Below are 10,603 nucleotides of genomic sequence, written 5' to 3'. Positions count from 1 at the left end.
GAAATATCTGAATTACTGTAAATTGTGTAAACTACAGCACAATAATGACAGCTGATTCCAGTCTCAATCTGAGACATCACCAAATGTTGAAGTTCTTTCAGCTGCATTGACTTTTTGAATAATATAGGTATAGATGAACACAGAGGACCAGAGACATATGGGTGCTTCTATGAAACTGGGTTCATTTTGGTATCTGGCACTTTTCCAGCTTTTTAGACCAAATAATAAAAGAGAAATTTTGACATATTTCCCCCCAGGATGTACCTAATGATGACCTCAGATAAATGCAAAAAAATTATACTCTTGCTCTGAGCCATCCTAAAATTAAAGAATTTTTAATCAAATACTGGGGCCAAAAACAGGACCAAAACTGGGACAGGAAAACTACCTAGGTGTCAGCACATTTGATCTAGAAAACATGGCTTGAAATGGTTGTATATACCACTATAAATAAAGACACTGTTAAATTTGACGATCCTAGTGGTTTTTCTAATCCAGACATGAAGATTTTTCATTCCAGGTTTCAAGTGTAACCCATTGTGTCTATTTATGTTATTGCAAGTGATTTTGCAACAGCAGTCTTTTTTGTGAAACACTCTGCCTTGCATAATTAGTTCGATTGCCAAAATTTACCTGTGACAGAACAAAAAGATATTCAACAAAACAATAGCGCATAATTTTCATGTCCTGGTTTTTTTTTTTAACAATGTTACATGCGGATTCTTGTATAAAAATAGCATAAAAATAATATAAAAATGTGTTTTTCTGAAAAAAAGTTTCTCTTTTATCTCAGTAAATGTTTATATTTAAAATAAACCCAAAGTGCTTCCAACATTAGTCTACATCTGGTCTGAATTTTTAGCCCCTCTGTCCTGTTTTTAGGGACCAGTTTCATAGAAGCACCCAAATAACATCATGTCTAAACAAGGGAGAGAAATAAGAGCTGCTGATTAAACAAAGAGTCGTCATTTTAAACCATGTCTTACTGAAAGACTGAAAGGTGAAGGAGTCAAGAATAATCTGAAACCTCCTAGTTGGGCTTTCATCATCTAATATTTAACAAATCAGTACAATTTTTATCAACAGTCAGTGAACCATACAGGAGGTTCTACTATTTTTATCCCAAAGCAACTGCATTTAACCAGTCTCAGTGCATCTTCTGCGTGGAATTTTTATTTTAAAAAATTAATTGTTTTGCATTGCCAGTAATAACCAGTGCACAATTGCATGGTCTCGCTCTTCTTCTCCCACAGGGGAAGGACAAGGTTGAGACCTTCAACCCATAAAACCCTGTGCTCCTTTAGTGGCAGTTCCCAAATGAATTTTTTCTCTTTTTCTACCTTTCTAAAATGATTTATCATCAATCATTTTTAATAATCTTATCCTCTGTATTTTGCCTTTTTTTTTTGGTGAAATCATGTATTTTCCTATAATTTGAAGATCATGTAGATGTTCATGAAAACTCAGAGTAAATTCATAGTTAATTATGTCAAAACAAAGAAAAATCAAGAAAAAGTGACTTCTTCAGCAAAGATATTGCTAACTGAATGTTAAAACAAGTGTCTCCAGCCACTGTCATTGATCCAACTCCATGGGTTTTACTGGTGAATCAATGTTGTAGAAGATGGTGGTGTTTCCACGTTCACTACGGAGCCTCTGAACGTCCAAATGGGTCATATCTGATGACCATGAAAATATGGCAGACTGCATTTTACACCAATTATTTACCTGTACTGATAGGATTAAGGGATCAACAGGTATTAAACAGTTTTTATCTGTTGATTGTTTGTGTCACCTGTGGCTATTTGGGTCTCTATGGGTTAAAGGAGCATAAAAATTCAGAGAAATACTGTACATTCAGTTATGGTTATGAAGATGCTGTAAAACACGTCTGCAATGTCAATCCCAACATGAAATCACTTATGTAGGTGAGGTTAAATGTGTTAGTACAACACAGGGAAATAGTGCTTTGTTTTTTTTTTTTTTTTTTTTTGTTATACAGAATACAATGGAAACAAAAAGAATACAGTACAATATTGATAAAAAAAAAAAAAAAACATGAACAGAACATAGCCAGGAGACAAAATATACAGGCAGAAATAATACAATCAATTTACGTAAAGATTATAAGTGTTACATAGATCAGTGGTTCTGATAGCTTTTTTATGGGAAATAGTGTTGAGTCTGTAAAAAAAAAAAAAATCACATGTGCTCAAATGCTGGTTTGATCCTGCAGAAATGCCGGTTGCCGCAACACTGAGCAGTCTCTTTTGGTTTGAATGACCTTCACCATCAAGTGATGCCCAAAGAAGAAATGGAATGGGTCAGAGAGGACACGAGACAATACGTGTGATTCACAATGAAGCGCTCCACCATTTGCATGCAATCATAACACGGGTTTTCAGCTCATCCAAGAATAGTTTCCTTTATCCAACGCAAAAACTAAACCTCCCCACGCTGAATTTATTATTTTTTTTTTACTACATGACATGTGGCTAGAATGTGATCATCGGCCACGTGACCAAACACGCCTGTTGGAGCCGGTGGAGGTTGAGTGCAGACACATCTCACCTGAAGACTCATTGCCAGGACTGGATATGTCATGACAAGCATTTCCATCCAAGGCACATTGTGAGAGATCACATAAGACATGATGTGGAAGAACGTGTGACCTAATGCTGTGAATTACATGTATAAATCACAACACGGCTGTGAATTTTTGTGTTGTTTCTCTTCTGTACTTTTTTTTTTTTCCTACACTGTATTTGTCTTTTTCATTTTTACACATTAGGAACTAAGAGAATCATATATGTTGGATACTTTTGAAGATCACTGATAACATTTTCATAATAATCTTCAGCCGGTAAAGCTTTTTCTGTGGAAACTCCATTAGTATTTTTACACCACATTTTACATTAAGACAGTTCATAACTTTTTATATAGTGCATATTATGAATGAGTGCACACATTCAGCACTTACCCCTGGAAGATCTGGAACTATTTTGTGGTGGCTTCCAAAGGATTTTTTCTCTACATTTAACCATACCCAAGTAATTTATCACTACTTATTGTCATATTATCCTCTGCATTTAGCATTTTTCAGTGAAATTTCCGACAATTAGTTTACTGATCATGTTGATGTTCATAAAAGCGTAGAGTGAATTTGAAGGTTATTATATCAAAACAGAGAAAAGTAGAAAGAAAGTGGCTTTTTCAGCGAAATATGTCGTTATCTGAACATAAAAACAAACATCTACAACTACTGACATTTGTGAAATGATATGGATTTTACTAGTGAATTGATATTGCAGAAGATGATGGTGTTTTCACATAGAGCCTATATCCAAATAGGAAATGTCTGATGCTGCTAAGAAGCTGAGAAACTTTCAACTGAGTTATTTAGGTTTCGTGCTTTGTTATTACCCCGCCTCCAAAAGGGGAGGCAAGGGGTATTGTTTTGGTTTGGTCTGTTTTTTTGTTTGTTTCTTTGTTTGTTAACAGTCTAGCAGCAAAACTATTGATTGGATTCATACCAAATTTTGTTTATAGATTGCCAGTGACCCAGAATAGATGTCATTGCATTTTGGGAAAAGCAGGTCAAAGTTAAATTTTTTAATGAATTTTTCAAATCTTTTTTTTTTCCCCCATTTACTTATAATTTCACATGTCTGTAGCAGCAAAACTATTGGTTGAATTCATACTAAATTTGGCTTATGGATTGCCGGAATGGATGTTATTACATTTTGGGAACAGTGGGTCAAAGTTCAAATTTTTTGTAAAGAATTTTTAAAATTTTTCCCATTTACTTATAATGGGTGAAATATATTCGAGGGGTGGGGTTTGTTTTTGCCTGGAACCACTTGTTAGACATTTGAGATTAGTAGATGCCTTGAGTCAACAGTTAACCAAAAAATATAGATTGGTTCACAAAGCTAAATGAATTGGAAATGCAATGTACAAGTGAGGTTTAGAAGAAGCTTTACTGTAGCACTGGGGAGAGAAACGTGAACTGGAGGAACCCCTGGTGGCACAGAAGTGGCCACTCAGATGAACCAGTGAGGAGCAGCCTGATGGAAGGGTAGAGGTAGCTGTTTGGAGACGTGAAGAATCCGAGCAGACGAACCAGATGGAGCAGCCTGGAAACAGGTTAAGCAGGTAGTGGGGTTGAATGCCAAGAGTACTCAGGAAAACAGGCGGACTAACCAGAACAGCAAGCAGAAGACAGGTAACAACAAGAGCAGACACAAACTACACCAGCTGATCAGTCTGACTACAATGTTTGACACGTAAGAAAAAAAAAATTGCACTGGAATGAAGCAAAGTGGTATAGATTCTGAAGAACCCCAACAGAGCTCATATGATCTGTTGTAATATATGTTCCTCATGTCCATCTATAATTTAATTTAGATATTTAGACACTTTTGTGGTGTTTTGACAGAGTACACTAGAGCTGTGTAGCACAACAAATAAACTCAATACTCTCAAAAAAGCCAGGACCTCGTTGTCTGTCCACTTGTAGCTTCTCTTTCGGTCCATTTTCCAAATTATCAAACATTGAAGCTTATGGAAATGAAATAAACAAAAGCTGGCCATCGCACAGTGGCTTTATGGTGGGTGAAGGGAATGTGGAACGCCACAAATTTAGTCCACCAATCAGCGTTCTCCAAAACACAGTCCTCTCAAGAATTCTGAAAAGTGCTACCTCCCTAACAGGAACTTCTTCAGGGAAAGTTTGATGACGAGGGAAAAATTTTTACCTGGGTAATTTAGATGGAAACACACAAGGGTTTTTTAAAGTTCTGGATAAGGCTCAAAGTTCCTGCGGCGGAAAAGGGTCAGTTGTTCATCTTTGTAGGATGTACTACTTCTAGTGTTTATCTACGTACTGTTTATTGGAAATATCAAGTCCTACGTTGGCGCATCAGTTGTTTCACTGTCTCATGGCTCTATTCTTCTCACAAACTTTCATTTTAAACGGGCCAAATACCAGGGTGAATATAATATTTTACAGACAGTCATTGCTTTGAGTTTGTTTAGCATTAAAAGTGTTTCATTTGCCCAGTTTAAAGGGATTTTAATATATATAGCATATAAAACTCTACACATAAGAGAAGCAGAAGTCTTGTAACAGAACACACTTACAACTACCAAACCACCAATAAATCAACACTATGTATCTACAAACTGTATCACTCACTAAAAAAAGTATAAAACTCATATATCTGTATTATGGTGTCAAGTTTTCTCTCCTAGCTGGTTATTTTAACAGCTGGTCAAAATAATTATAATTTTCACATGCTGCATCAGTCAATAGTTTACATTATAGCCCTGTTAGCTTAGCTCTGGTTTTAGACTGAAAATAGCCACAGTCAATCCATAAATCACCTTCAATTGTTGTCAGTGGCTGCACTAAAGATATGTTTGGCCATTCTTTACACCTTCAGAAGCCTCATAATCACACTAACCCGTGTAGAAGAAACACTGTGATTTCATCATCCAACTCCATTCTTTTCATTTCGAGCTGTGTCCAGTGGTGAACACAACAGTGCTTCTAGCTTTTGTCACTTCTTTGATTCTCAAAGTTGTTTCTTAGTGGTTTTCATCTCATCTTGTCACTTGCTGACACTTTGGTCAAAGGCCCTGTGGTGTTAGTTTTCCTCCCAATACAGGAGAAGGACAGAGTGACTCACTACTCCCTCTAGTGGTTACATAATTCAACAGGATCGTCTTTATGAATATGTTCAGTTCACACCCCTAAAATCCAGTACAGCTGTATTTTTTGGCATAACTTCAGAGCTCTTTATTCTAAATACACTGGTGATAATTTTAGGTAATTTGTTGGATATCATGTATAGATGTATTTACTTTAATAGTAGTATTTAGTAAAGAAATGAAAGAATGTGTAGTGTGTTTTTCTATGTTAAAAAAAAACAGACGCCCCTCCTGCTTTCTCTAGCTAGCTGTATACCAAACTCGTCAGTACTCTAATTTAGAGAGCATGCTGCTTCTCTAATGGCCTCAGTGGCCCACAGAATATCAAGTGCTGTTTAATTCTTTAATTCTATTCAGGCTCTACATTTGTGCCATCCCTCCACCAGCTCTTCTGTCCATCTTTCCATCAATTTGGATCCCATTTAGTATCCCTCCACAAACAGCTACTAAAAGATTGTTCCAACCTTTTGCTTGAGTGGAGGAGGGGAAAGATGGAAGTTTTAAAAGCATATCAAAGCATCACATATAGTCCTTTTCATGCCACCCGTTGTTCCAGGTATCCAACAAGTGTTTACATGTTTTGCTGCTGTTCATGCTTGACTGAATGTGTACTTATTTAACCCTATCGTTTGCAGAATTAGTCAAAATCTCCATGGTAACCGGGGTAGCAGAGAGCGGATGGAGGGCCCTTGAGGATGCATTAGGACCTTCTTGCAACGAGGGGATGCATCTTAGCTGTAAGCTAAACTGTGCATCAGGCCTGTTTCAAGAGTTCATTGGCTCAGCCTGGAATCATCCCCACACCAGAATGCATCTAAACAAGAGTATTCAGAGCCACGTCAGGGACCAGTGAATGATTCTACAGGCTGTGGAAAACCCTGAATGTTCAAATATGGCTCTGTAAAAGGCAGTGCCACGGAAAATTTAGGTTGATTTGTCTTTGTTTAAACAGACCTCGCCTTTTTTAGGGCTACATGTGAGCTACAGGTAAAATTAAAAACTACTGGTTTATTGTCGATAAATAATAAAGTATTTGAGAACTACAATATGAGAACAAGAATATGCACCCAAAAAAGAGAAAAATAATAAGTATAAATAATAAGTATTCACATTTGCTGTTATAGCTGTTGCTGCAGAAGTCATGGAATTGTTACCATGAATGAATGCATGAAATTTTTGTATTATTTCAAAGTTTGTGATGCCCTGATAATCTGCTTCAGTTGCCTGGTCTGAAAATGATAACACATCAGAACTGAGGCAGAACAATTTTAGGGTTAATGTGCAGTTTATTTGTAGTTTATTTGTGTTGTTTTATTTATCAGGAGACAAGGGAGTCACGGAACAGACTAGACTCAGTTCAATTGTAAAGTTAACATTTTTTAAGTACATTATACAGGGTGTCCCACAAAAAATTGACATCAGAGTGACTACATGGTCAGGAGAAATGATGTCAAATATTTTGGGACACCTTGTGTTTTAATCACCCTCATCATCATCATCATCATCATAGAGAAAGGAAAACAAATACATGCATCTTCCAAAGGATATAGAAAACACAGAATACAGACTCAAAGTTGAACCTTAGTTACAGTATTAAAATCAGATTTAAGTGTAATTGTAAGTATTAGTGTTTTTACTAATCACCTGTTGGAAAATAAAATGTTTTTGTGTGCTGAATTCTTCTTCTTCATCATCATTAACGTAGCCATCGTCATTATCATCATCATAGATTTGGTTTATATTTGTATATTTAGTGGTACCTTTCAAGTAACAAATGCAGCTGAATTTGTTGTATATCAAGCTTTATAATATGATATCATCTGAATAAAGTGAATCCATAAATCATAATATCATCATTATATAAGTAAATTCAGATTTAAATGCATACCACGGAAATGACGGTTTTTGTTTCAGAAACGTGGTGTGACATGTGCCATACACACTCACACACACACACACACACACACACACACACACACACACACACACGTCCTTCCTGTGCCGTCTATTGAACTATGGTGTAATTAAGACCTTTTTCTTTTTCAATTTACTTTTACACCAGCCCATCTTCTCCCCTCATCGTCTCTCCCTCAACCTCTTCTAAGCTTTGTATGCAGCCTCACCTCCTCTGTCCATCCTTATAATTTCCTCCTCTCTGCTCACCCCTCTCCACTGTCCACGGTTCTATTTAGGCTCATCAAATTGGATTTCAGCATAAGAGGCATCTCATTTTTCTCCAGTAACTGACAGCTGAATTGAGTAGCTTGAAAGCAGTAGTTTTTAACATGAGGTTGACTACACCCCAGGGAGGAGGAGGACATTACTTTGAAAGGTTTGGACAAAATACAAAATGGCAGCAAACAAATATAAGCATAAAGTGAGAACAGCTTATTATAGCTTGAGTATTAATCTACTAGAGCAAACAGATGATGTTTCCTTTTTTTTTTTTTTTTTTTTTTTTTACAAAACCGGACTCTTGCTCGAAACCTACAAAGAGAAGCTACTACTACAAACAAACCACCTTCTTGTTAGTTGCTGTAAATCTGAAGGAAACGGGGTCAGCAGAAGAAAACATTAAAAAAAAATTACCTAACTACTACTGCTGATCATTAAAGTGAATAAATTATAGCTAATGCAAGATTTGAATTTGTTAACATTATCGGGGAGCTCAGTAAAATACAATTAGGAAGCTGCGGCGTCAACAGAAAACAAACATGATTACAGGGCACGACATTTGCAAGAGTGTGATAATGCATTCTAATGGACAAGCAACAGTTAGCAGCCAGCTGGACCATTTCTGATCAAGTCCATTAATAAGACTCAATAATGTCCCTATAGACATCCAAGACTTTTTTCTTGTGTGTGAGCGTGCATAAATGAATCACTAATTTTGATTTTCTTTTGTATAATTTTGCGTCTGAAGACAAGTGTTACAGCTTATTTAGAGAGAGAGAGAGAGAGAGAGAGAGAGAGAGAGAGAGAAAATATAAGACAGAGAGAGGGTGTAACTACTTACAGTACTTAATAGAGTAAATACAAACATGATGTACTCACCTACCTCATTCTGAATCTGCTTTACTCACGTCATAAGAAACTGAGAAAATCAATGAATAACATTATCATAAAGCAAAAAAAGACAGACACACTGAATAGGTCAAACTGGCACAACACCTCTACTAATCAGAGAGAACGTCTGCTTGTTTTGGCTTAAACATTATAATATCACTAACCCATTCATAGACACATGTAGAAAAACAAACAAGTTTTGATATAAAAGTAATCATGTGAATTTCCTCCTCATCAATCTGTTACATCTGTATCATGTGGCCTGAGGAAATCAAACACGTTTTACAGACAATTTAAAATTTTCAGTCGGTTTTTTAAGAACCTTTTTCATTCTATCATTGTTGGTTATTCATATTCACTTGAAATACTTAAAGAAATCTAATACACTATATTCTAAGGTTTATTCTTTTATAATTTTTTTATTATATAATTTATGAAAAAAATGCATTCTTTTTGTCAGATAACAATAGCAAAAAAACAAACATTAAAGCTCACTGCATTTTTCATTTTCTTTCCTTATCTAGATCTGATCAGTTTCTGTCTTGTTTTAATTTTTCATCAGAGACAAAATTAAAATCCATGGTTTAAAAAAAAAAAAAAGAAAAAAAAAAAACACGCTGATGGTTTTACTTAATCTAATTTCTTTTTCAGGTTTTTCTCTAACATGGAAACCTGGTTTGTTCGACAGAAAATAAATGGGTCAGCATGACATACATTTTTGGTTCATGTCTGTTGTAACACTGCACTGTAAAAAACAAATCCAGGCATGGCATGTCCAGGGTGTATCCCACCTTTGCCCGTAAGTAGCTGGGATAGGCTCAAGTGACCCCCGTGGCCCCAGTGAGGATAAATTGGGTTCAGATAATGAATGAATTAATGAAGGGATTTGATAGTAATAATTAAGGAAGAATCTGTACAATAATGGTATTTTTCTGCAAAACTCTTTGCATTGTCACTTAATTGAAGGTGTTTGATCGTAATAATTTAGGAATAATCTGTAAAATAATAGTATTTTTCTGTGTGTGTGTGTGTGTGTGGGGGGGGGGGGTTACAGTGTGGCATTATTATGAGCACTGTCAATAGTTTAGGAACATAAATCATCAGTATTTTGGTTGAATAGGGAAATTTTGTCCAGGAAAAAATAATCACATGAAATTGTACATTTAATCTCCAGGTTTTACAGTAAAGTCTGTGTACAAGTCACAGACCAGGGGTTTATGTGATCATGAAAATCTAATATGAACACTGAGGTTTAATTTGGTTTAGCTAATATTGTGTGGGATTAATTAAATTAGAGTCTGACACGAAAGAAATATGTACTGTATATTTATGAAAAATGTGTTATTGCATTTTTTGACAATATTCATCACTCCATTGAGGTAAATGGAAGGAAAGAAGATTGGTCTATTTGATTATAAGTGTTCTTTTATTTCTAATATTTTGCAAATCTTAAATCAGTCAGCCTCATTCTAGAATGGCATCTTAGTGTTCACCAAAGGTATTAATTTCTTTGACCTGATGGTTGTGTGGAGGATACCACAGGAGAAAGCAGTGAAGCTTAAACAACTGGTAGATGGTTATACATTGTTATGATCATATGAAAATTGCAGAACATATACAGACCATCTTTAACCCTAAAACCCAATTTCTCTCATTTTAACCTTTCGTAAGTGATTTATCACAAATTATCATACTATTATCCTCCTCATTTTGCATTTTCCAGTGAAAATCACATGCTTTCCTCTATTTAATTTACTGAATGTGTTGTTCATTACAGCTCCATGTAAATTCAGAGGTCACAAATAGAGAAAACTGGAAAAAAAAA

Source organism: Sphaeramia orbicularis, chromosome 9, assembly GCF_902148855.1.
Source record: "Sphaeramia orbicularis chromosome 9, fSphaOr1.1, whole genome shotgun sequence".
Taxonomy (NCBI): domain Eukaryota; kingdom Metazoa; phylum Chordata; class Actinopteri; order Kurtiformes; family Apogonidae; genus Sphaeramia; species Sphaeramia orbicularis.
Note: the sequence above shows the minus strand (reverse complement) of the source record.